At 37.3% G+C, this 27,666-nt stretch overlaps 1 protein-coding gene and 1 non-coding gene across 11 annotated transcripts in view; both read left to right on the top strand.

The window, feature by feature from the left end:
* The window catches only part of DIAPH2 (diaphanous related formin 2), a 1,048,054-nt gene that overhangs the window by 460,909 nt on the left and 559,479 nt on the right, over positions 1-27,666 (top strand). The gene's annotated exons all lie outside the window — the stretch shown is intronic.
* On the top strand, positions 2,316-2,422 carry LOC112582441. Its single transcript, XR_003106971.1, has one exon. It is a non-coding gene; the product is annotated as a U6 spliceosomal RNA (small nuclear RNA).

Raw genomic sequence — 27,666 nt, 5'->3', positions numbered from 1 at the left:
TGTGATGGGTATTTAAACAAACCTTAGTGAGATGATCATTTTGTAATATATGCATATATCAAATCATCACATTTTACATCTTGTTCTGTCCTGTGCTTAGTTGATCAGTCATGTCCAGCTCTTTGCGACCCCATGGACTGCAGCCTGCCAGACTCCTCTGTCCATGGGGATTCTCTAGGCAAGAATACTGGAATGGGTTGACATGCCCTTCTCCAGGGGAAGATCTTCCCAACCCAGGGATCAAACCTAGGTCTTCCACATTGCAGGCAGATTCATTACTGTCGGAGCCACCAAGGAAGCCAAAGAATACTGGTGTGGGTAGCCTATCCCTTCTCCAGGGGATCTTCCTGACCCAGGATCTTAAAGTTACACAATGTCATAGACCTTAGTAAAACTGGAGAAAACATTTTAAAAAGTTTTCCAATTAAATGACTTAGAAGTTTCCCTTAAATGTATTGCAAGACAGTAGAATGATCAGTAGTTACCAGGCATTAGTGGGGAAGGAGGGATGAAGACCGAGCACAGAGGATTTTTAGGACAGTGAAAGTAAATATTCTGTATGGTAATATAATTGTGGATACATGTCACATGTTTGTTAAAATCCCATAGAATGCACGAAATGAAGATTGAACCCTAATGTAAACTATGGACTTGAGGCAATATTGATGTGTGAATGTAGGTTCATCGGTCCTTAACAAATGTAGCATTTTCCTGGGGGATGTTAAGGAACCTGTACGTGTACGAGGGCAGGATATACATGGGGATTATCTGTATTTGATGCTCAGTTTTGCTGTAAACCTAAAACTACTCTAAAAAAAGAAAGAAATTAATACAGAGGCTCACAGAAGGGGCACTTTGGGTTGGGTGGCCTGTGGTTATAGTGTCTCCTTGGGAGAAGTGTAACTTAAACTGGACTTTGCTGCATTATTAGGGTTCAGTTAGAGAGGGCCACAAAGAGAGAAAGTGAGCAAGGGCTTAAGACATAAGGAAAATATCTATATTCTGGTGTACATCAGAAGTCATGTAGCTGACAATGAGAAAGAACATGTAAATGTTGGGCTTATACTTTAGAATGATAGAGATCAAATTAGTGACTCACAGTATATTTTCCTAGGTCTATCTAGTGCCTAAATGGTAGGATATGCATGTCACATACTATCCTATTTGCTATAGTCCTGACCACACCCACTACATATTACCCATTCTAATTTGTTCCTAGTCTTTATAATCATCTCACTTTTTGACTCCTGGTATATAACTTGATTGCAAGCTTATTAAATTTGAACACGTGTGTTTAGAAACATTACTTTAGCTATAGGATGCCAAGTGGCTTGGTGAAAAGAGATTAAAATAGATAACTGTAATTTCAAGTATAAAGTACAATGAGGTCTCAAAATACATTGTAGATAAATAAAGGAAAGGTGGCTAAATAAGAAGTTACAAAGAAAAGATTCATTGTAAAATGTTGGTGATAGAATGGTTGTACTGTTAATAAAAATAAGCAAATCATGTGAGAGAAAAAATACTTCCATGGTAGAGGAGAAAATTGTTATGGATATATTACAAAAGAGTATGTCTTAAAAGTCAGAATAGAGATGAGGACTGAAGTTAAGAATTTGAGGAGTAATTTGCAAGGAAATCATAGTCAACAAGAGTCCAAAATGCAGTACTTGGACGTAATCTCAAAACGACAGAATGATCTCTGTTCGTTTCCAAGGCAAACCATTCAGTTTCACAGTAATCCAAGTCTATGCCCTGACCAGTAATGCTGCAAAAGCTGAAGTTGAATGGTTCTGTGAAGACCTACAAGACCTTCTACAACTAACACACAAAGAAGATATCCTCTTCATTATAGGTGACTAGAATGCAAAAGTAGGGAGACAACAGCTACCTGGAGTAACAGGCAAATTAGGCCTTGGAGTACAAAACAAAGCAGGTCAAAGGCTAACCGAATTTTGCCAGGAAAACCCACTGGGATAGGAACCACCCTATTCCAACTACACAAGAGAAGCCTCTACACATGGACATCACCAGATGGTCAATACCAAAATCAGATTGACTAAATTCTTTGCTGCCAAATATGGAGAAACTCTACACAGTCAGCATATGACACCACGGTTATGGCAGAAAGCAAAGAAGAACTAAAGAGCCTCTTGATGAAAGTGAAAGAGGAGAGTGAAAAAGTTGGCTTAAAACTCAGCTTTCAGAAAACTTAAGATCATGGCATCCGGTCCTATCACTTCATGGCAAATAGATGGGGAAACAGTGGAAACAGTGTCTGACTTTATAGTTTTGGACTTTAAAATCACTGCAGAGTGCTCGCTTCGGCAGCACATATACTAAAATTGGAACGATACAGAGAAGATTAGCATGGCCCCTGCGCAAGGATGACACGCAAATTCGTGAAGCGTTCCATATTTTTACATGTATACCTGTGGTGGATTCATTTTGATATTTGGCAAAACTAATACAATTATGTAAAGTTTAAAAATAAAATAAAATAAAAAAAATAAAATAAAATAAAATCACTGCAGATGGTGACTGCAGCCGTGAAAGAAAAAGACGCTTGCTCCTTGGAAGAAAATCTATGACCAAACTAGACAGCATATTAAAAAGCAGAGGCATTACTTTAACCAAGAAAGGTCCATCTATTCAAAGCTATGGTTTTTCCAGTAGTCATGTATGGATGTGAGAGTTGGACTATAAAGAAAGCTGAGTGCTGAATAACTGATGTTTTTGAACTGTGATGTTGGAGAAGACTCTTGAGAATCCCTTGGACTGCAAGGAGATCCAACCAGTCCATCCTAAAGGAAATCAGTCCTGAATATTCATTGGAAGGACTGATGCTAAAGCTGAAATTCTGATACATTGGCTACCTGATGCAAAGAACCAACTCATTGGAAAAGACCCTGATGCTGGGAAAGATTGAAGGCGGGAGGATAAGAGAATGACAGAGGATGAGATGGTTGGATGGTATCACCGATGTGATGGACATAAGTTTTAGTAGACTCTGGGAGTTGGTGATGGACAGGGAACCCTGGTGTGCTGCAGTCCATGGGGTCATAAAGAGTTTGACATGAATGAGCAACTGAACTGAACTTGCAAGGAAATGATTGTTCTAGTTTAGTTGCTCAGTTATGTACAACTCTTTGTGACCCCATGGACTACAGCATGCCAGTCTTTCTTGTCCGTTACCATCTTCTGGAACTTGCACAAACTCCTTTGAGTTGGTGATGCCACCCAACCATCTTGTCCTCTGTCATCCCCTTTTCCTCCTGCCTTCAATCTATCCCAGCATCAGGATCTTTTGTAATGAGTCGGCTCTTTCCATCAGGTGGCCAAAGGATTGGAGCTTCAGCTTCAACATCAATCCTTCCAATGTATAATCAAGGTTGATTTTCTTTAGGATTGACTGGTTTGATCTCCTTGCAGTCCAAGGGACTCTCAACAACTAAACAAGTGATCTAGTTTACAGACCAGAGAAATTTTTGAAGTTGGTAGTGAAAAAAGTGACTGCTGGAAAGTTAAGTTCCACATTTCTGGAGACTACACAGATTGAAGGGATGGATCATATTAGAGAAATCAGAATAAAGGGAGCCAGCATATCAGGGGAGTGCCAGGTTCGCTGGTGCCTCACAAAATCGAGCACAATAGAGAGTTCTGAGGAGAGATGAAGGAGAGCATGATATCAGGGGAAAAAGATACCTCTTTTGATATACTGAATTGCAGTGATGCCTTTAAAGTAGTTATTTTCTGATAGATCTTCGTTAAAATAATCCACACTTCATATCAGACACCTGTATTCCTTAAGTGGATGTAGTTGTCTTTTGGTCTCCATCACCCTTATTTTTAAGGGACAGATGAATTTCTGTTGGGCAAACAACTATCTGATGTACTATTTTCTGCTTCTCTTCCACTTGATTTGTTTTCTCTGAATTTTCATTCATTCCTTCCTTTCCTCCTCCCTCCTCTCCTTTCATCCTTTCTTTCATTTTAACAACTTTTTTGTGGTATGGTGGTGATTTACTCACGTAAGTCATGACCAGCTCTTGCAATCCCCTGGACTGTAGCCTCCCAGGCTCCCCTGTCCATGGGATTTCCCAGGTAAGATTACTGGAGTGGGTGGCCATTTCCTTCTCCAGGGAATCTTCCAGACACAGGGATTGAACGTGCATCTCCTGCACTGTAGGCAGATTCTTTACAGCTGAGCCTCCAGGGACTTTTTTTTTTTTAAGTAATGGGCCCTTCAGTTCAGTTCAGTTGTTCAGTTGTGTCTGACTCTTTGCGACCCCATGAACCACAACATGCCAGGCCTTCCTGTCCATCACCAACTCCTGGAGTCCACCCAAAATCATGTCCATTGAGTCGGTGATGGCATCCAACCATCTCATCCTCTGTTGTCCCCTTCTATTCCTGCCCTCAATCTTTCCCAGCCTCAGGGTCTTTACAAATGAGTCAGTTCTATACATCAGGTGACCTAAGTATTGGAGTTTCAGCTTCAACATCAGTTCTTCCAATGAACCCCCGGGACTGATCTCCTTTAGGATGGGCTGGTTGGATCTCCTTGCAGTCCAAGGGACTCTCAGGAGTCTTCTCCAACACCACAGTTCAAAAGCATCAATTCTTTGGTGTTCAGCCTTCTTCACAGTCCAACTCTCACATCCATACATGACTACTGGAAAAACCATAGCCTTGACTAGATGAATCTTTGTTGACAAAGTAATGTCTCTGCTTTTTAATATCCCCTCCAGGTTGGTCATAACTTTCCTTGCAAGGAGTAAGCATCTTTTAATTTCATGGATACAGTCACCATCTGCAGTGATTTTGGAGCCCAGAAAAATAAAGGCAGCCACTGTTTCCACTGTTTCCCCATCTATTTCCCACGAAATGATGGGACCAAATGCCATGATCTTAGTTTTATGAATGTTGAGCTTTAAGCCAACTTTTTCACTCTCCTCTTTCACTTTCATCAGGAGGCTTTTTAGTTCCTCTTCACTTTCTGCCATAAGGGTGGTGTCATCTGCATATCTGAGGTTATTGATATTTCTCCTAGCAATCTTGATTCCAGCTTGTGTTTCTTCCAGTCCAAAGTTTCTCATGATGTACTCTGCATATAAGTTAAATAAGCAGGGTAACAATATACAGCCTTGACATACTCCTTTTCCTATTTGGAACCAGTCTGTTGTTCCATGTCCAGTTCTAACTGTTGCTTCCTGACCTGCATACAGATTTCTCAAGAGGCAGGTCAGGTGGTCTGGTATTCCCATCTCTTTCAGAATTTTCCACAGTTTATTATGATCCACACAGTCAAAGGCTTTGGCATAGTCAATAAAGCAGAAATAGATGTTTTTCTGGAACTCTCTTGCTTTTTTGATGATCCAGCGGATGTTGGCAATTTGACCTCTGGTTCCTCTGCCTTTTCTAAAACCAGCTTGAACATCTGGAAGTTCTTGGTTCTCATATTTCTGAGGCCTGGCATGGAGACTTTTAAGCGTTACTTTGCTATCATGTGAGATGAGTGCAATTTTGCAGTAGTTTGAGCATTCTTTGGCATTGCCTTTCTTTGGGACTGGAATGAAAACTGATCTTTTCCAGTCCTGTGGCCACTGCTGCATTTTCCAAATTTGCTGGCATATTGAGTGCAGCACTTTCACAGCATCATCTTTCAGAATTTGAAAGAGCTCAACTGGAATTCTATCACCTCCACTAGCTTTGTTCGAGTCATGCTTCCTAAGGCCCACTTGACTTCACATTCCAAGATGTCTGGCTCTAGGTGAGTGATCACACCATTGTGATTATCTGGGTCATGAAGATCTTTTTTGTATAGTTCTTCTGTGTATTCTTGTCACCTCTTTTTAATATGTTCTGCTTCTGTTAGGTCCCTACCCTTTCTGTCCTTTATTGAGTCCATCTTTGCATAAAATGTTCCCTTGATATCTCTAATTTTCTTGATGATATCTTTAGTCTTTCCCATTCTGTTGTTTTCCTCTATTTCTTTGCATTGATCACTGAGGAAGGCTTTCTTATCTCTCCTTGCTATTCTTTGGAACTTTGCATTCTAATGGGTATATCTTTCTTTTTCTCCTTTGCTTTTTGCTTCCCTTCTTTTCACAGCTATTTGTATGGCCTCCTCAGACAGCCATTTTGCTTTTTTGCATTTCTTTTTCTTGGGGATCATCTTGATTCCTGTCTCCTGTACAACGTCACGAACCTCCTTCCATAGTTCATCACTCTGTCTGTCAGATCTAGTCCCTTAAATCTATTTCTCACTTCCACTGTATAGTTATAATGGATTTGATTTAGGTCATACCTGAATGTTCTAGTGGGTTTCTCTACTTTCTTCAATTTAAGTCTGAATTTGGCAATAAGGAGTTCATGATCTGTGCCACAGTCAGCTCCCGGTCTTGTTTTTGCTGTTTGTATAGAGCTTCTCCATCTTTGGCTGCAACGATAATCAATCTGATTTTGGTGTTGACCATCTGGTGATGTCCATGTGTAGAGTCTTCTCTTGTGTTGTTGAAAGAGGGTGTTTGCTGTGACCAGTGTGTTCTCTTGGCAGAACTCTATTAGCCTTTGCCCTGCTTCATTCTGTATTCCAAGGCCAAATTTGCCTGTTACACCAGGTGTTTCTTGACTTTCTACTTTTGCATTCCAGTCCCCTATAATGAAAAGGACATCTTTTTTGGGCATTAGTTTAGAAGGTCTTGTAGGTCTTCATAGAACTGTTTGACTTCAACTTCTTCAGCTTTACTGGTTGGGGCATAGACTTGAATTACCATGATATTGAATGGTTTGCCTTGGAAATGAACAGAGATCATTCTGTCGTTTTTGAGACTGCATCCACGTACTGCATTTCAGACTCTTTTGTTGACCATGATGGCTACTCCATTTTTCCTAAGGGATTCCTGCCCACAGTTTTTGATATAATGGTCATCTGAGTTAACTGCACCTATTCCAGTCCCTCTTAGTTTGCTGATTCCTAGAATGTCGACATTCTGTCTTGCTACCTCCTGTTTCACCACTTCCAATTTGCCTTGATTCATGGACCTGTCATTCCAGTTTCCTATGCAATATTGCTCTTTACAGCATCGGACCTTGCTTCTATCACCAGTCACATCCACAACTGGGTATTGTTTTTGATTTGGCTCCATCCCTTCATTCTTTCTGGAGTTATTTCTCCATTGATCTCCAGTAGCATATCGGGTACCTACCATCCTGGGGAGTTCATCTTTCAGTGTCCTATCTTTTTGCCTTTTCATACTGTTCTTGGGTTTCTCAGGGCAGGAATACTGATGTGGTTTGCCATTCGCTTCTCCAGTGGACCACATTCTCTCAGACCTCTCCACCATGACCTGTCCATCTTGGGTGGCCCCATATGTCATGGCTTAGTTTCATTGAGTTAGACAAGGCTGTGGTCCATGTGATCAGATTGGGTAGTTGTCTGTCGTTTTGCTTTCAATCTGTCTGTGTTCTGATGCCCTCTCTCAGTGCCTACCGTCTTACTTCGTTTTCTCTTACCTTGGATGTGGGGTATCTCTTTACATAATGTATGTTTTAGCAAACCCAGATTTGGCTGTTTGCTACTCATAAGCCAATAACTTGAGAGGTAAGTGTTAGTAGAAAGGGAAGGTGCTTTAATCTGAACAGCTGGCAATGTGGGAAGAAGGTGGACTCATGTCTAGAAATCAACTCTGAAGATTCTGCTCAGCCATGCCAGTTTTTAAAGGGGTAAAGGAGGAAGATTCTCAGTGAATCACTGAGGCTGGAGGTCGGGTTCTCTATCATTCTCCATTGTGTGTAGACAGGCTGACTCTTTCTTCAGATGTTGTCTTACCTGAGTGGTCTGCCTGTGGGATTGCTAAGGGGGTTCTTGGTGTGTAGAGAGATACTCATTTTTTAACTGCTTAATTCTTCATTCTCCTTATCTAGGATAGGAAACAACAGATTTAATAAGGCATGATATGTATTCTGGAGAGCATAAGTCAGAAGTTAGTTTCAGTTGCATAGTGATCTCATTCCTCTAATTAAGATCTTTGACAGTTAGAGGGGAACAGAAATGGGCAAATAAAACAGGGGCAAAGGGCTACTTTCTCATGTATGGGAATATTCCAGCTGGCTTTTTGTCCCCCAGAGAGTTCCGACTTGTTCTGGTTCTATTACTTTTCTGGAACCCATTCAAATATCCAGCTCTGAATCCATTGTGTAGGTTCTACAGGGAGCCACATGATTATGATTTCAAATGATATTTTATGTCTCAAAACAGATTTTGTGATTTATAGAATTTACTGTTGCATCCTGACAAAATGATGTGAGTGAAGCAAAGGTCATACAATCCATTCCCTTGATTGCAGGCAGTGCTCCTCCTAAGTCATCAAAGATAGATGGGTATCTATCGATTCTGCAGGGAGAAAAGATTCTTCAACTTCCTTCAGTTGTCTAGTTCTAGAGTATAATTATTCTTAATTTCAGGAAGTTCATGCATGTGTAATAGTAGAGCTCGGTTTTGTCTCCTCAATCCATCTTTGTAATCATTGATCTACATAGAACTTATTTTCATGGCTATCGACCATCTGTATTTTATGCAGCCTTTGAGTCTGCATGTGTTCCTGCAGTGTACAAGGGTTTATGGCTTTAGAAGACTACAAGTATATCAATTAAGGTGATAATGGCATTAGTATTGAAAAATTTGAAAACATTTTTCTCTGAAATAACAACTTGTATTCACCACGTTCATTTTTATAATTCTTAAGGGAAAATGAAACATTAGCAATGACAGTAACAGTCATAAAACATTTCTTTCTCATTTTGCATCTGGTGGAATAAACAGTTACTTTATGACATGCTACTGCAATCTCAAAATACTTATATATGTGAGCTACTGTTCATTTTCATCTTTTCTTCTAACTGGTTAGAAGTAATTTTTTTCCCCTTTCTCCACTAAGATTTTCTTTGGCCATTGTGTGCTACTTTCAGTCCGTTGGAAAAACTACATGTATTCCAAAGAAATGTGATGGTGATGACTGTTTATCTTCATCCCCTCTGTATCTATTGTTGATTAACACCAGTATTTCATTTGTCACCATCACTGATTGTGCTGTTGTCCACAGCTGATACCAGATTGGTTCACAAATGAAGAAGAGGTAGCTTTAAACAATTCATTATTTTTTTCTTGTACTAATCAGACTGCAAATCATATTTTAGAAATGCAAAAAAATATATACTTTGAAAAAAAACATAATTTTATTAATAGTTGAGCATGGTGTATCCTCAAAAATCGTATTTTATGCTGCCTTATAGACTTTAAGCCATGGTATAATTTCATTATAATTCTGCTTTTTTCATACTACACATCCATCGGCTCTATAAGTGAGATGATGTTGGGGGTAGACCAGGAATTTTCTTGCAATTGTAAAACTTGGAAAGTGCCCTCATTTTCCTCAGACTTTCAGAACCTGAATTAGAAAATGAGAAGCGGGGTTAGACCCAGATTCCCTACTCTCATTTGTAACTATGAGTTTACTTCTGCACAAAAAGCTTAAGTCCTTCAACCCAAGAGAAATGGAGGGCAGAGTGTCCAGGCTTCAGTGCCCTCAATAAACTAACAGAGATGGAGAACAATTGCACTGTTTTTTCCTGCTAGTTTCCTACTCTTTTTAAAAAAATTATATTTATTTTCTTTGAATCCAAAGATTGATGGCTAGTCCTATATTTGGGCTTCCCAGGTAGTGCCAGTAGTAAAGAACCCACCTGCCAATGCAGGTAGACATAAGAGATGCGAGTTTGATCCCTGGATCAAGAAGATCCCCTGGAGGAGGGAATAGCAACCCACTCCAGTGTTCTTACCAGGAAAATCCCATGGACAGAGGACCCTGGCAGACTGCAGTCCATAGGGTCGCACAGAATTAGACATGATAGAAGTGACTTAGCTTGCAGTCATATATTTAATGAAGTAAAAAACCTTTGTAATTGATTATATCTATAAAACCACCTTCTCTTTTTTGTGTATTCAGTAGATAAAATACTCAAAATATTTCTTTCTACATAAAAAGAAAAAATATTTACTTAATGTATTGTTTTTTCAGTGTTCTAATTCTAGATCTCCAGTGTAGATAAAAATGAACCTAGTTATCAAATCTAGTAAAGTCATATGATAGTTATGGTATAATTTGCAGTAATATAGTATAGTTAACGGCTATGGCATACTTCGATACAGTATAATATAGATACAATGTGGTGAATATTTTAATCTCTTTACATAATATTTTAGAGAGTCAGTCAGGAAGGAATACACAAAGGAGATTGAATGCTCTTTATTTCTTAAGCTCGGTGGTAGACACATAGAATCATCATCTTATGTGTATATTTTTGTATATCTTAAATATTATACAATAAATAAAATTTGAAGCATTTGACAAGTGCTGAAAGTGTATGCTTAAGGCAGGGTTCCTTGACTTTTGCACTATTAACATTTTGGACTCAATAATTCTTTTTTGTTGAGTGTTGACCTGTAAATTGTAGCATGTTGAGCTGCATCCTTAGCCTCTGCCCACTGGTTGCTGCTCCCTGACACCATTTGTGACACCAAAAATGCTTCAGATGAGACCCATGTCCCCTAGGGGCAAAATTATCTCTGAATGAAAACCACTGTCTGAAGAATTATTTTTATTTCTCAAATATAGGTAGTAACGTTTCAGAATTTAATAAAATTCCAGTCATTTGCTTTTATTTTCTATGTTAATTAAAAACTCTCAGGACAGAGGGTTTGGACATTGATTATTATAAGCAAGAGCAAAACTTAATTCTTTGTGTTTTTTAATAAAAATCTCTTTCCTAGGAATATAAAGTGTTCATGTTAAGTTCAAATTCTAAGAGAATTCATTCTCATTAAATTGCAAATAGACCTAATCAAGCATTGTTTAAAATATAGGTCTTAATTATTTTTCAGGTGTGAATTCAGGCAGTTTTACTAGTGTGATTTAACTTTTTTTTTTCCTTTATCACATACTAGGTGGCTTTTTGTTTTACATTAACAATTTAATAGTGTTGAACAGTTGAACGTTTAAAAAACCTTATGGTGATATTTTTTTAATGTATGTCATTTAAGAAAGGCAAATAGTATAGTAATAACAATCTTCAATTTCGACCCAAAAAGCTGTGTCCAAATCCTAGCTCTGTCACAGCCATGTGAACCTGAGAAGGTTACCTAACCTCTCCGGGCACATTGTCTTCTTCATCCTCTAACTAGCTGATGAGTCTGTTGAGGATTAAGTTAAATAACAGCCCCTGAAATGTCCTGACATGTAGCCCAGTGCTGGTTAAATAATAGGCATACAACAAATATCTTTTGAAGTGAGTGGGATCAGTTCAGTTAGGTTTGCTTTTTTCCCAAACATTTTCCTTCAAAATGTTTAGTTGAATAGTCTCAGTTTTCTATGTTAATAGAATTCTGAGCAGAGTGATAATTCTCTTCTGGCTACTTGCTTTCTATGCACTGTCTGGAAACTCAGAAATAAAGACATCAAATGAGGACAAAGGAAATCTCCAGGACTAGTCTACCATTTTTGAGAGGATAATTCAGAAGGCTCACTTCAACCTATTTGATCCTTTGGATCTCATTCCTTATTTTGTATTTCTGTTTACTTGCATGCTGGAAAGGTAAATGTAGTTTTCCAAGTAGGCAAAAATACTTGAATTAAGATAGAACTGATTGATGGAGCTGACTCTGGGAGAATGACAGAGGTGAGACTGGGGAATTTCCGATGTGATCAAAACCTTTTAATATTTTTAAGTGTTCTGTAGATTTTTAATATTCCACTTGAATAAATGAAACAAAACTTTATCCATCAGTTGTTTCCCACAGTTTCACCATTGTTGAATTTATATTATAGTAAGATATTCATGTCTTCTTTTCATGTTACACTGTCATTAAGCTTGAGATAAGTCTATTATACTATGAGGTCCTTAGCGCAAATGATCTGAAAATATTTTAAGTAAGTCCCTGGCATTTTTATATTTGTCTTTTATTTGTTTAGGTGTGTTTTATTTTAGTATGCTGTGTAGTATTAGAATCATATATTTTACACTAGCATCATTTAAAATATATGAGAAAATATATGAAATCATGGTTTTATGAAATTTCCAACATATATTTTAGATTAAATTGTATATTTTAGTTTGAATATTAGTGAACAATATTTTATAAAAATTGAAGTATGTGAAATTGCAAACATGACTTTGTTCTAAAGGTTTGGTGGTATAAGAATTTGTCATATTAAACAGTTGATCAGAAATGTTGTGATCCATTCCAAATAATTATAGTTTAATAGCTACTTTGAATATTTGTTCTAATAAAGAATCACAAAAGATATTAAAAGTTCATGAGCTCACAAGCTTAGATGACGGTACTAAAATGTGGCTTCAAGAGTGCTTTGTGTTGGCCAGAAATAGGAGGGTGGGATTGCTATATGACAGCAAGGAAAGGGAAGACTTTTTAGATGGGTTTATCCTGCTGCGGATGGCTTTGTATGAAAGTTTGCAAGTGAGATTACCTCCTAGGAATGGTACACCATGTGAGGAAAGGGAGGGGGGGATGAATTGAGAGATTGGGATTGACATATATACACTTGTTGTTTTTCAGTTGGTAAGTTGTGTCCAACTCTTTTTAACCCCATGGACTGTAGCCTGCCAGGTTCCTTTGTCCATGGGCTTCTCCAGGGAAGAATACTGTAGTGGGTTCCCTTTTCCTTCTCCAGGGAATCTTCCCAGACCAGGGATCGAACCTGTGTCTCCTGCATTGGCAGGGACTGAGCCATCAGGGAAGCCCCCATATATATATATCCACTATTATGTATTAAATAGATAACTGATGAGAACCTATTGTATAGCACAGGGAACTCTTCTCATTGTTCTGTGGTGACCTAAATGGGGAGGAAAACCAAAATAAAGGGGATATATGTATACATATAGCACATTCACTTTGTTTTACAACAGAAACTACCACAACATTGTCAGGGAACATTTAACAGGAGGGTTCCTGCATGCTGTTTTCTATATCTCATAAATCCTCTGTTCCTTATCAGTTCCTGGCACTGGGAACGAGTTAAATGGCACACTGTTCCCAGGACTGATGTCATAGGATGTGACATGCTTGAATCTCCATCAGCAAACATTCTCCTTATGACAAAACTGCTTTGTCACAACCCTCTTTCTTGAGATATAGATTGTCTTCTGACCTTATGACCATTGTTAATACCTTGTTCCCTTGGTAATCGTTGCTGTACGTTTGGTTTTCTGATCTTTATCATTGTCAAAAGAAATTCCTTGTACAGCAGCCCATATATACTCACAGAAAAATCATTAAAACACCCTTACTCCATCAGAGCTTGTGTCCCCGTGTCTATCTGTCTGTCTTTCTGTCCCTCTCCCTCCCGCCTTCCCTCCGGCTAATTCTTTGGAGCATGGAAACCCGCTGAGCTCACTCTCCTGCCCACGACCCCCTCGAGAGGGCGCGCTGAGCCTTCATGAGCGATGTAAGCCCTGTTCGAGGGTTTTATTGGTTATCTGTGTAAACCAGGGAATATTAGCTTCTTTCTCTCTTTCACTTTCTTATCGTTGACTCCGGACCACCAGGTTCCAGTCCATTAAAGCAACTACACATTCATGCTAAGTTGCTTCAGTCGTGTCTGACTCTGTGCGACTCTATGGACTGTAACCCGCCAGGCTTCTCTGTCCATGTGATTCTCCAGGCAAGAATAGTGAAGTGGGTTGCTATGCCCTCCTCCAGGGGATCTTCCTGACCCGGGTATTGAACCTGCATTTCTTATATCTCTTGCATTGGCAGGCAGGTTCTTTGCCACCAGTGCCACCTGGAAAACACATAAACCAACTATACTCCAATAAATTTAAAAAAATATATATGAACGAGAGCAAATGTGATTTAATGGAGAATTCATCCTGTTGGAATTTTTTAAATATCTTGTTTTTCCTTCTCTTCCAATTGTGGAACCTGTCTTCTGTGAGGTTTTTGATAAGGTGTGACCATTGTCTTCCAGACTGTACACACTGTACTCAGATTTAATTCTGCCTTTATACCTTGATCATGGAATTAGACACCGTCAAAAGTTAAAGTCAAAATTAACTTTATAAGTTCTCTTATTCATTTTCTTTATTTCATGGAAGGAAAAACCGAGGCTCAAAGAAGTTTACATCACACAGCCAATCTGGAATTACAACTTAGTTCATGTGATGGCCAGTTCATTGATTTCTTTTTTTTTCCCTCCTGCTGTTTGGTCTGTTTTTTCCTGCTGTGACATGCAGATGGCTGAGGAAGTTGAGAGCTTACTTTTGGACAGGAATAAAAAATAGCCATAAAAGTTTACTAATTATACAGTTCATACAATAAAAAGTAGCCACAGAAGTTTACTAATAAAACAGTTCAAGCAACATCTATCATTGGAAGTCAGAGTAGAAATTAAATGATCTTTTAAAATATTTTATTCTGGTATTAGGGTCATAGGATTTCATTTCTGCATTATAAGCAGCATTTGAGTAAAATGAGAGTGTAGTTCAAATACTAATAACACCATCATTTATTTTATCTCGTATGAATGATTCAAAGTGATAGCCCCATTTAATGAAGTCTTTCAGCTCTCTGAGAAAAACAAGAGCAAATATTTTGGCCATCATTTTATAATTTTCTTAAGTTTATATAGTTGAATAGAGTTGAAAAGGAAATAAGGTCTCTCCTCTTTTTCCTTGAATGTTGTGATGAATTGCTATATCATCTCCTTGGACTTTCTACTCTTCAGTGGCTTATTCTTAAAATACCACCCTTAATGTAGTGGGAGAGAAAAAAAAAAAACAGCAACATCAAAACATTATGTTGGGTTTTAGTCACGTAAACCCTCTTCAAGCCACTTAAACTCTTGGGCAAGTCACTTAAATTGCACGTATGGTGGGGGGAGGGGAAATGTGTTCTTATAGAATTGGGTTGTTTTACCAATTCCATATACTCATACATGCAAACTGTAAACACTAAACAAATAGAACACAAGTATGGACAAGTCCCTTGGGTATCTACTTAGCTCTAATCTTTCACCTTTCCCTAGACATTAAGTAAAGGTAATTAACTCTCCACTTGAATGTCCAACCATCTCTTGAAAGACCATTCCCAAAAGAACTCATCTTTTTGTTCCATCCCCCAGATAAATATCTCCTTTCCTTATCTCCTGGAAATATTTTCAGCCCTTCTCTCTCCTTTGACTCTGCCTGAGACTCATCCCAGCACATCATGCATTCTTACTGATTCTTTGAAGATTTGTTAGAACCATTCTTACTTCCCATTCCCACAGGATTAGCCTTATCTCTCATCACTTCACTCATTTTACTGATATTACTTTTGTTTCCTAGCTGATCTTTTTCTCTAGGAAGCCTCCAATCCAGTACATCTTACTTGACTCAGCTTGATTTTTCTTTTTCCTCCATCCATTCACTTTCTTCCTTAAGAAGCAGAAACAGTGAATGCCATCAGTTTTTAGGTGTTGTTTGTTTTAAATCCTGTAGAGAATCTCTAGTTAATTTCAAAGATTTGTTGAATTTCTAAGTCTTTTTTTTGGAGTTTTTTTATTAATTTTATTGAAGTATAATTGATTTACAATGTTGTGTGAATAATTTGTACATGACTTGACTTTGCCTTTCTCCATGTCTTTGCATCCTTTGTTTTTCATATCTTTAAAAATGTGACTTAAAACCCACCTTCTCCTAGAAATGCTCTGTATTTTCTATGCCAAACTGAATATTGTCTGTTCTTCTTCTGTGCATTTGTACTATTATATTCATAGTTTTTTCTAGTGGTATTTGAAAATGATCTTTCATGTGATGCTGACATTCTGAACTATATCATAAGCATTCTCTGTTTTAGTAATTTTTCAGTTGTTTTTGAACCAATCAGATGCATGACATTATATTCTGTTTATATGAAGTACTCTGTTATCATCTCATTTGGTGGCATTTTAGAGATTATCCAAATATTAGACTGACCCTGTGTGTAGGGCCATATTGAGGGGGTGAGCAGTCCATCCTAGTATTGGTGTCAGATTTATGTATTTCTGCTTCTTGACTGTTTAATTCTGTGTTGTCTCTCAGGGTTTCTGAGAGCTATAGAAACCACCCCAGCCTCCATTGTTGAACCAGAGGACCTTATAAAACTAAGCATGAGGATTCCATACAGGGTCAAGCAATACTTATATGGAACCTACTATAGTATAGTAGGTGTTTCTGTCAGTTCTTAATGTTTCTGTCACAATCGACTATGAAGTGAAAGTTCTTTTGCACTGAGTGGTGAAAACTATCATAGTGTATAAAGTTTCCCCAGCCCCAGATGGCTTTTTTGGAGGGAGTGTCTTTTAGGCAAAGGGATGGTGGTGGTCTCCATTAACCTAAATTTAGGCAAACTGTTTTTGGCACATTAAATCCAAAGGCAACAAGCACTAGATCTAGTTTATGTAAGTTCCATGATCTGAATAAATTAAAAAACAAAATCATGGCTACTTTCAGATAAACAGATTTTGTGTTGGTGAAGAACAACATCACACATAGGGAACCTTGGGTTATCAGTCGCTTTAAATCCACAAATAACATCTCAACTAATATAAAGGCAAGGTTCTGCCCAGGATGCATATAATATGAACACATGCCTTCCCTTTGGACCAAGGGACATATCAGCAGTCTAGAGAAGCGTTAGCTTACTTAAGCAGGAGTTTGGGAACGTTTATCAGAGATAGTCCTCAGATCCTAAACATATGGGCTTCTTTTATTTAATAGTATGCCCAGGTCTCCTTAAAAGAGCCAACAGGTCATGAGTCATAAAGAGGGCAGACTTTCAGAGGATGAACAATTAGTTGATGGAGTGAATAGCCACATAGTAGTGGATGCTTAGTGCAGCACCACATCTAAAGGGAAGCCAAGATCCCCCAAAGTGATCCCCATAACCAGCAAAAAACCATGCATGGCATAACAAAGGTATTGGGTGAACTTATATTGATATATTGTCTTATTTGTGATTAATAGTTATTTTAGTTTTGTAGAATTTGTCATTGGCATTTATTCTAGATCCTTTCTTCGTATAGTGTAATCCATTGTTTTGCATTTGATGATGGAATAGTGGTAAAGTTTTCTCAGTGAATGTTTACAAATAAACATTAACACATGTTAGTAGTTGGGAAAACAATCAATTTTTGAGGATTCCAATGAAAACTGTTACTGGTTTAGAAACGTAGTGCCCCAGGCCAAAAATACTGTATGGGTTATTTTCAATAAATAATGTGAATACTGCTTCGAGGGCAAAATATTTCAAGCAAAACTAGATATGTGATTTGTTGTAGGATTTTTTCAATTTTTGTTCAATTAGCACTCCTCGGTTTATGCTGCAAATGAATGCCTAAGCATGAACATTGTTCAGGATCGTCTCGTTGTCTCTTATCTTACTCTTTTTAAACTCAATGGAATATTTAGAAAGAGTCAACAAAAAGCCAAAAATTATTTTTCCTTAAAAAAATAAGTAAAACAAGTTTAGACAAAATGAATTAAAGTCTTGGGAATTATTACTTTGATTGCAGAGGTAAAGTATACTGAGGAGTAAGTCTAGATTTTGCAAATATGAAGTCATTATATAGATAATGATGAACAGCTGAAAAATGCCCCTCACTGGCTCAACAGAAGAAATCAATATCAAATTGAATCAGATGAGTAGAAGCCTAAGTCCCACACTGTAACATTTTAAGGCAAAAATGTGAACTCTCCCTGAATAATCAAGAATATTTGAGGACATAAGATTGAATTAAGTTTTACAAAAAATCATTTGGGACTACTCCTCTAATATTTGGCTGTATGCATGCACTTCAAAGCATAGCATTAATAAGGTGTAACCATATGAGCCCACTTCGATTGAAGCCCGTTGTTTATCCCTTCACCCTGGAAGAAACTGCTTTTCTGAACCTTGGTCTCATCCTCCCATGCTTTTCTTTATACTTTTATTACATAGGAATGTATATCCCTAAAACATATATGCTTAGCTTTTACCTTTCTGAAAATTTTGAATGAGTAGAATCATTCTACATGCATGTTCTATTATTAGCTTTTATAACTTTTTGAGACATCCCTATTGATGTATGTAGCTATTTTTTTTTTCATTTTTTTCATGATATTGTTTTCCATAGTATGAATATTCCATGATTCATTTCCCCATTATCCTTTCAGGGAATGTTTGGATTGTTCCTCAGTTCAATTCAGTCACTCAGTCGTGTCCTACTCTTTGCGACCCCGTGGACTGTAGCACGCTGGTCTCCCTGTCCATCACCAACTCCTGGAGTCCACCCAAACCCATGTCCATTGAGTCAGTGATGCCATCCAACCATCTCATCCTCTGTCATCCCCTTCTCCTCCTGCCTTCAATCTTTCCCAGCATCAGAATCTGATTGAAACTCTAAAGTGTTGGAACTTCAGCTTCAGCATCAGTCCTTCCAGTGAATATTCAGGACTGATTTACTTTAGGGCTGACTGAGTTGATCTCCTTGCAGTCCAAGGGACTCTCAAGAGTCTTCTCCAACACCACAGTTCAAAAGCATCAATTCTTCAGTGCTCAGCTTTCTTTATGGTCCAACTCTCACATCCGTACATGACTGCTGGAAGTACCATAGCAGTCTGGAAGTACCATATGCTGGAAGTACCATACCATAGAAGTACCAAGTAATGTCTCTGCTTTTTAATATGCTGTCTAGGTTGGTCATAGCTTTTCTTTCAAGGAGCAAGCGTCTTTTAATTTCATGGCTGCAGTCACCATCTGCAGTGATTTTGGAGCCCAAGAAAATAAAGTCTCTCATTGTTTCCCCATCTATTTGCCAGGAAGTGATTCAATCGCATGTCATAATCTTAGTTTTTTTAATGTTGGGTTTTAAGCCAGCTGTTTCACTCTAATCTTTCACTTTCATAAAGAGGCTCCTCAGTTCCTCTTTGCTTTCTGCCATAACAGTGTTATCATCTGCATATCTGAGGTTATTGATATATATTCAAAAGGAAAGCTATACCCATCTGAATGCAGAGTTCCAAAGAATAGCAAGGGAGAGAAAGCCTTCCTAAGTGACAATGCAAAGAAATACAAGCTGATTCTAGAGTCTTATAATTACTGAATTATGGTATGTGTGCTGCTTCTGCTTTACAAATAATGCCAAATTAATTTGTGGAATGCTTATATTAATTTATACTACTAAAGTGGCATGAGAGTTCTCATTGCTTTAAATGAGTAATTCTCATACTTAGTTGTGTATTAATAGCATTTAGGGAAACTTAGAAAAATACCATTGCCTTGACCCCCTACCCCCAGACCAACTCAGTGATAATTTGGGAAGACGGGACCCAGGTATCATTTTCTCTTAGCTTTATTGAGATAAAATTGGTATACCAAAAACTGTACTCATTTAGTGTTAATACTTTAATCAGTTTGGACATATTCATATACCCATGATACCATTACCACATCAAAGTAATAAACACATTCTTTATCTCCAAAAGTTTCCTTGTGTCCATTTAAGTTTTTATTTTTGTGGTATGAACATATAATATGAAATCTACCCTCAGCAAATTTTAAAGTGCATAATACCATGTTGTTCATATTGTATAGTAGATCTCTAGAACTTACTCATCTTGTAAAACTTAACTTTATAACCATTTAACAACCCCTCATTTCCCCTTCCTCTCATCCCTGACAATCATGATTCTATTTTATACGTCTATAATATAATTTGCCCATTTTATATACTTCATTTAAATAGAGCGGTGCAGTGTTTGTCCTTCTGTGACTAACTTATTTCAGGTAACATAATGTATTCTACCTCCACCTATCTTGTCATAAATGGTAGGGTTTCCTTATTTTTAAGGCTATATAATATTCTAGTATTATGTACACGTGTGTGTGTATATATATAGTATTTATGTACATATGTGTATTCATATATATATTATATATATAATATATATATATATATATATATATATATCACTTTTTTATCCATCTATTTGTCAGTAGACAATTGAGTTTTTTCCACATCTTGGGTATTGTGAATAATGCTGCAATTACCATGGGTGTGCAGGTATCTCCTCAAGATCCTTATTTCAGTTCTTTTGGATATATACAGAGAAGTGAGATTGCTGGATCATTTGGTAATTCATTTTTAATATTTTGAGTAACTTGCATATTCTTTCCCATAGTGACTGCAGTATTTTATATTTTTACCAACAGCATACAAAGTTTGTAGTTTTCCCCAACCCTTACCAACACTTATCTTTTTTTTTTTTGTAATAGCCATTCTAGCAGGTATGAAAGTGAAAGTCACTCAGTCATGTCTGACTGTTTGCGACCCCATGGACTATACAGTCCATGGAATTCTCCAGGCCAGAATACTGGAGTGGGTTCTAGTATTACCTTTCCCTTCTCCATGGGATCTTCCCAACCGAGGGATCAAACCAAGGTCTCCACATTGCAGGTGGATTCTTTACCAGCTGGGCCACCAGAGAAGCTTAGTTTTGATTTGCATTTCCCTGATGATTAGTAACAATGAACACCTTTTAATGTACATGTTGGCTATTTCTATGTCTTTGGAGAAATGTCTTAAGTCCTCTGTCCAATTTGTAAACAGGATTATTTGGTTTCTTGCTAATGTATTGTAGGAGTTATTAGTATATTTTGGAAATTAACTTTATCAGATCTATGGTTTGTGAGTATTTTCTCCTATTCTTTGATTGCCTGTTCTGGTAGTTATTTTCTTTGCTGTTCAGAGAAATTCTTTAGTTTGATGTAGTCTCTTTACTTTTGTTGTCTCTGCTTTTTGTGTCATATTCTTGAAATCATTGCCAAGACCAAAATGATTCAACTGTCTCTCTATGTTTTCATCTCTTATGTTTAAGTGTTTAATCTATTTTAATTTGATTTTTCTGTAAAGTGTGAAATAGAAGTCCCAATTTCTTTCATTGTTGTTATTGTTACATGAATACCCACTTTTTCTAGAACCAGTTGTTAAATAGACTATAATTTTCCTATCATGTATTTTTGAACCCTTGTCAAAGATCTGTTACATGGATTTATTTATGGGTTCTCAGTTGTTTCCTGTGTGTCTGTCTTTATATCAACACCATGCTTCTTTGGCTACTAAAGCTTTGTGATATATTTTAAAAATCAAGAAATGAGATTATTCTAGCTTTATTCATTTTTCTCAAGATTGCTTTGGCCATTCTGAGTGCACCATTTTTTTTTTTTTAAAGCTTCCAAGGTTATTTTTATGTGAAGATGGTATTGAAAGCCAATGTCTTACACTCTAAATTATGTAGAAATTTTGTATGTTTTTCCAGGGAGATATAAATAAAGAATCTCATTTTTTGCATTGAAATCTTTTTCTTGAGTATGAATGAATTGAAGCCCCCTTGACACCATTGGTGGGCCAGTTGTGGGCCATTTGTGTTTCATCTGCTTTAAAATGCTTCATTTAGTCTTTTGTCCATGTTGGAATACTTTTGTGTTGCTTTTCTTTTTTGTTTTGTCTGATTTCTTGATACATTTGGAATATTAGTTTTCTATTGCTTGCATATTTCAAATAGTTCCCAATTTTCCTGTCTTTTCCCCCCTTTTTTTTTCATGGTATCTTTTCTGGAACATTTCTTGCTAATTGTAATGTACAGTAATTCATCATTCTTTTAGTCTTTGTGCTTTTATGTCTGATGTAAGAAAATCCTTTCTTCTCTAAGGTCATGTAGGTATTATTCTTATATTTTCCTCTAAATGTTTTAAAAAGATTGTCATTTACCTTAAATCTTTAGTCTACCTGGAATTGATTTCTGTGTATACTGTAAAGAGCAGAATTTCATATTTTTACATGTGAATAACACTTGTGCCAGCATTATTTATTAAATAATAGGGGAAGTCAATCACATTTTCTTTTTACAAGAATCTAACACATGTATACGTGTGGCGGATTCATTTTGATATTTGGCAAAACTAATATAGTTATGTAAAGTTTAAAAATAAAATAAAATTAAAAAAAAAAAGAATCTATTGATGATTCTTCATTCCACCGCATAAATTTTATAATCAGTTTGTCAGACTCTAGCAACAGCACAAATTTTGTTTGGGTATTTTATTGGAATTACCTAAACTTTGGGGACAAATTTCTGTATATTGAGATCCATATAATACATGATTCTTCCTATTCTGAATGTGGCATGTGTATCTGTTTACTTATTCATTACTTTCAACATCCTTTTTTCACACTCTCCTAAATTATCTGTTGTTACTTCTTATTTTGGTTAGTTTTAAAAGTTAACAAGGTAGACATGGTTTTGCTGACTTATACAGGTTTGCTTAGATTAACTCACATATTTCACTTTCATGAATACCTTCCTTCTCCAATGAAAGAACTTCCTCCTAGGATCATTTTACTTCTTGCCGAAGCACATCTTTTTAAAGTACCTTTAGTGATATTCTTGACATAGTAAAATCTCTATTTGCTTGAAATTGTATTTATTTCATCTTTGTTATTAAAAGATATATTCAATGAGTATGTAATTCTAGCTTGCAAAAATTTCTTTCTTATCTATATGAACAAATTATTTCACCATATTTTGGCTTCGGTTTTGTTAAGCAAGCTGTAGTTTAAATTGACATTCCTTGGAGGTAACCTGCCTGTTCTATTCTATCTCTTTTGGTTTTTGGTATTGTATAGTTTTATTAAGATGTGTCTCGGTGTGGATTTTTTCATCTTTATGTTTATCTTGATTGATTGGCTTCTTGAATTTAAAATTTGTTCTGCTCCATCAATTCTGGAAAATGTTTCTAGTAATTTACATTTAGAATATTATCCTTCTCCCATGCTGTCTGTTCCTGCCTACTGTTAACTCCAATTGCTTATTTTGAACATTCATACTCTCTTTTGGGTTTTTTTTTTGATTGTTTAGTTTTACATCTCTTTTGTATTTTGTCTTTATGTACTGTAATCTAGAGCATTTCTTTCAGGTTATCTTTCAGTTTACTAATTCTTTTGTGATTTGTACCTAATCATCTGTTTTTCCTATCCAGTAAGCTTTCTAATGTCACTTATTGTATTTCTTATATCTAGAAGTTCTTTGTTTATTGAATATTCTTACATCTTTAAGGTCTACATCTTTATAGGTCTAATTCTATTGTTTTTGCTCACTCTTACTAATGTTTGTTTACTTCTTTCTGTATCATCTGTATTTTTATTGTGAATTAGTGACTTCCTTGGTGGCGCTAGTGGTAAAGGAACCACCTGCCAATGCAGGAGACATAAGAGACCAGGTTTGATCCTTGTATGGAGAAGATCCCCTGAAGAAGGGAATGGCAACCCACTCCAGTATTCTTGCCTGGAGAATCCCATGGACAGAGGAGCCTGGAGGGCTACAGTTCATGGGATTGCAAAGAGTTGGACAAGAACTGAAGCGACTTAGCATGCAATGATTGCTGAGCCTTTTTGGAAATGTTTTTAAACTGAAGTATAAAGATACTTTTCTTCCTGGAAATTTGCATGAATGACTGCCCATTATATGGGAACACTGCCAAAATGCAATCACTTTAAATTCTCAGCGTGTTTCTTAATACCTGCTGCTGCTGCTGCTGCTAAGTCGCTTCAGTCGTGTCCGACTCTGTGCGACCCCATAGATGGCAGCCCACTAGGCTCCTCTGTCCCTGGGATTCTCCAGGCAAGGATACTGGAGTGGGTTGCCATTTCCTTCTCCAATGCATGAAAGTGAAAAGTGAAAGTGAAGTCGCTGAGTCGTGTCTGACTCTTAGCGACCCCATGGACTGCAGCCCACCAGGCTCCTCCATCCATGGGACTTTCCAGGCAAGAGTACTGGAGTGGGGTGCCATTGCCTTCTCCTCTTAATAACTAGGTATTTTAAATTCTGACCAAAACCTGCATGGGCCTGGCTTGTGGTTAGAGGTTTACAGGGAGACACTGGTTACTCTTACAGGTGTCCACAGTCAAGGAGAAAACAGACAAGACCCCATGCTCTTTTTCTCTGTGGGTGGGCCTTCTTTGTTTTGTTCGTTCGTTTGTTTTGTTTTTATTTAAGTCCTTCACTGGAGAGATTATCTCTTGGGGTTTTAGATGTACATCAGAACCAACTTTGCCTATACCTTCTGAAAGCTCTAGGCTTTGTGTACCATCCTATGTTTGAGGCCTATTAAAGTTAAAAACTCTAGAACACTGGAAACTGGTGGGTTTTCCTAGGGCAGAGTTGGCCTTCAGTGTTTGGTTATATCTCTGGATTAATGCTTTTCTTTAGTTTTCTTTCTTTGAGCAGAGGTGGGGGGGGATATTGTAAATTGCTTGACAGCTTATGTTTTTATATGAAGGTATTTTTAAGAATTTTATGCATTCTATAAATTGACAGTCCCTAGACAATTTGACTACCCAGTTGACTAGGGTAACTAGCTAGAAACAGAAGTCTTTTCTAAAGTATCTCAATGACTCTTTTATTCGAAAGTTGGAAGAAACCTGCCACTGTATTCGAATCAGTATGTTTTAAGTTCCACAGATGCCAAATATTGTTTCTGCTTAGTTAAAACAAAAACATGTTGTCAGCTTGGAAAGGGTACTTGATGTGTCAAAAAATGTCCAGGATAGTAGATGCTTCACATGGATTTTCTGTTTCTTTAACCAAAGGTACAACTTAGATATAACTATCTAACTAAGGTATAACTAAAAAGAGAAGTGAAAAGCAAAGGAGAAAAGGAAAGATATACCCATTTGAATGCAGAGTTCCAAAGAATAGCAAGGAGAGATAAGAAAGCCTTCCTCAGTGATCAGTGCAAAGAAATATAGGAAAACAATAGAATGGGAAAAACTAGAGATCTCTTCAAGAAAATTAGGGATACCAAGGGGACATTTCATGCAGAGATGAGCACAATAAAGGACACAAATGGTATGGACCTAACAGAAGCAGAAGATATTAAGAGGTGGCAAGAATACACAGAAGAACTGTACAAAAAAGATTTTCATGACCAAGATAATCATGATGGTATCACTCACGTAGAGCCAGACATCCTGGAATGTGAAGTCGTGGGCCTTAGAAAGCATCACTACGAACAAAGCTAGTGGAGGTGTTGGAATTCCAGTTGAGCTGTTTCAAATCCTGAAAGATGATGGTGTGAAAGTGCTGCACTCAATATGCCAGCACATTTGGAAAACTCAGCAGTGGCCACAGGACTGGAAAAGGTCCGTTTTCATTCCAATCCCAAAGAAAGGCAATGATAAAGAATGCTCAAACTACCGCACAATTGCACTCATCTCACATGCTAGTAAAGTAATGCTCAAAATTCTCCAAGCCAGGCTTCAGCAATATATGAACCATGAACTTCCAGATGTTCAAGCTGGTTTTAGAAAAGGCAGAGGAACCAGAGATCAAATTGGCAACATCCACTGGATCATGGAAAACGCAAGAGAGTTCCAGAGAAGCATCTATTTCTGCTCTATTGGCTATACCAAAACCTTTGACTGTGTGGATCACGATAAACTGTGAAAAATTCTGAAAGAGATGGGAGTACCAGACCATCTGACCTGCCTCTTGAGAAACCTGTATGCAGGTCAGGAAGCAACAGTTAGAACTGGACATGGAACAACAGACTGGTACCAAATAGGCAAAGGAGTACATCAAGGCTTTATATTTTCCCCCTGCTTATTTAACTTATTTGCACAGTACATCATGAGAAACGCTGGGCTGGAAGAAGCACAAACTGGAATCAAGATTGCTGGGAGAAATATCAATAACCTCAGATATGCAGATGACACCACCCTTATGGCAGAAAGTCAAGAAGAACTAAAGAGCCTCTTGATGGAAATGAAAGAGGAGACTGAAAAAGTTGGCTTAAAGCCCAACATTCAGAAAACTAAGATCATAGCATCCGGTCCCATCACTTCATGGGAAATAGATGGGGAAACAGTGGAAACAGTGGCTGACTTTATTTTGGGGGCTCCAAAATCACTGCAGATGGTGATTGCAGTAATAAAATTAAAAGATGCTTACTCCTTGGAAGTAAAGTTATGACCAACCTAGACAGCATATAAAAAAGGAGAGACATTACTTTGTCAACAAAGGTCTGTCTAGTCAAGGCTATGGTTTTTCCAGTAATCATGTATGCATGTGAGAGTTGGTCTGTAAAGAAAGACAAGTGCCAAAGATTTGATGCTTTTAAACTGTGGTGTTGGAGAAGGCTTTTGAGAGTCCCTTGGACTGCAAGGAGGTCCAACCAGTCTATCCTAAAGGAAATCAGTCCTGAGTGTTCATTGCAATGACTGTTGTTGAGGCTGAAAGTCCAATAGTTTGGCCACCTGACGTGAAGAGCTGACTCATTTGAAAAGACCCTGATGCTGGGAAAGATTGAGGGCAGGAGGAGAAGGGGATGACAGAGGATGAGATGGTTGGATGGCGTCACCGACTCAATGGACATGATTTTGCATAAACTCTGGGAGTTGGTTGTGGACAGGGAGGCCTGGCTTGCTGCGGTTCATGGGTCGCAAAGAGTCAAGACACAACTGAGCAACTGAAGTGATTGAACTGAACTAAGGTATATCCATATGCTTCTACATTTGTTTTGCATGCAAGTATCTATATCCAGTACTTATATGAAAAAAGGGAAGTAAATACTTAATAATAGCCAGTCAGGTATGTTTCTGTTACAACTCTTTTGAACTAATTGGAATGATTTACAGTATTACAATGATTTTGGAAAAAGAAGCCACCTCATGTTTGTGTATAGATTGTCTTTCTAACCAGTGAAGTGTTTCTGCCTTTAGATTTGCATAGGAGTTGTGGCATTCTGATGTGGCACATTTCATTGAACAGTATGGCCATTCTCTAGTACACTCAGTTTTAATAGTCTGCATTAACTTGCATTGTTTCATATGCCTAAACAAAAATCATGACTGAAAAACACTGAGTTCTTAATGTGAAATGATTGAATATTGTATTAGCATACACCTGTATACTTGAATGAAATTCCTAGATTGTCCTTTGGGATATTCAACTAAAGTACGTTGCACTGTTATCATTTCAAGAACTGTAAGATGTTAGTAGCCTTCAAACTTCAAACCTATCCAACATAGGTGTCTTGGCTATTGGGGTAGGATTCAGCTTTTGAAACATTTATATGTAGTATTTTATAGCAATGCATCCTTGTATTTGTTTGTCATGGCCATGATGAAGTGATACCTAATGAAAGCAGACTGTACCTAAATAACATACTATACTCCTGTCACCTATTTTAAGTAATATAAATCTTCTGTTATATATCTGAGAATATCAGTTTGTATCCTTATTGTGAAAAGATATTTTGTGTTTAATTTGAAATGTTAATTCAAAATACATTAGAGTTATATGTATATAACGGGATATTGTTTGTACTCTACTTAGGTAGACTATATTACATTTAGACAAGGCCATATCCACCTCATATGCTATTTAATATTCATAGTGTGTCATTCATTCTGTATATTCTCTACATTTTTTAAATTCTTAGTATCACCTTTAAGGTTTAATATGATTTTCAAGTTTGTTTTTGAGTATAGAGTGGAACATAAACAAAATAGAAGATAATTAGCATCA

This window comes from Bubalus bubalis, chromosome X (genome assembly GCF_019923935.1).
Source record: "Bubalus bubalis isolate 160015118507 breed Murrah chromosome X, NDDB_SH_1, whole genome shotgun sequence".
NCBI lineage: Eukaryota > Metazoa > Chordata > Mammalia > Artiodactyla > Bovidae > Bubalus > Bubalus bubalis.
This window is presented reverse-complemented; position numbering and strand designations above follow the sequence as displayed.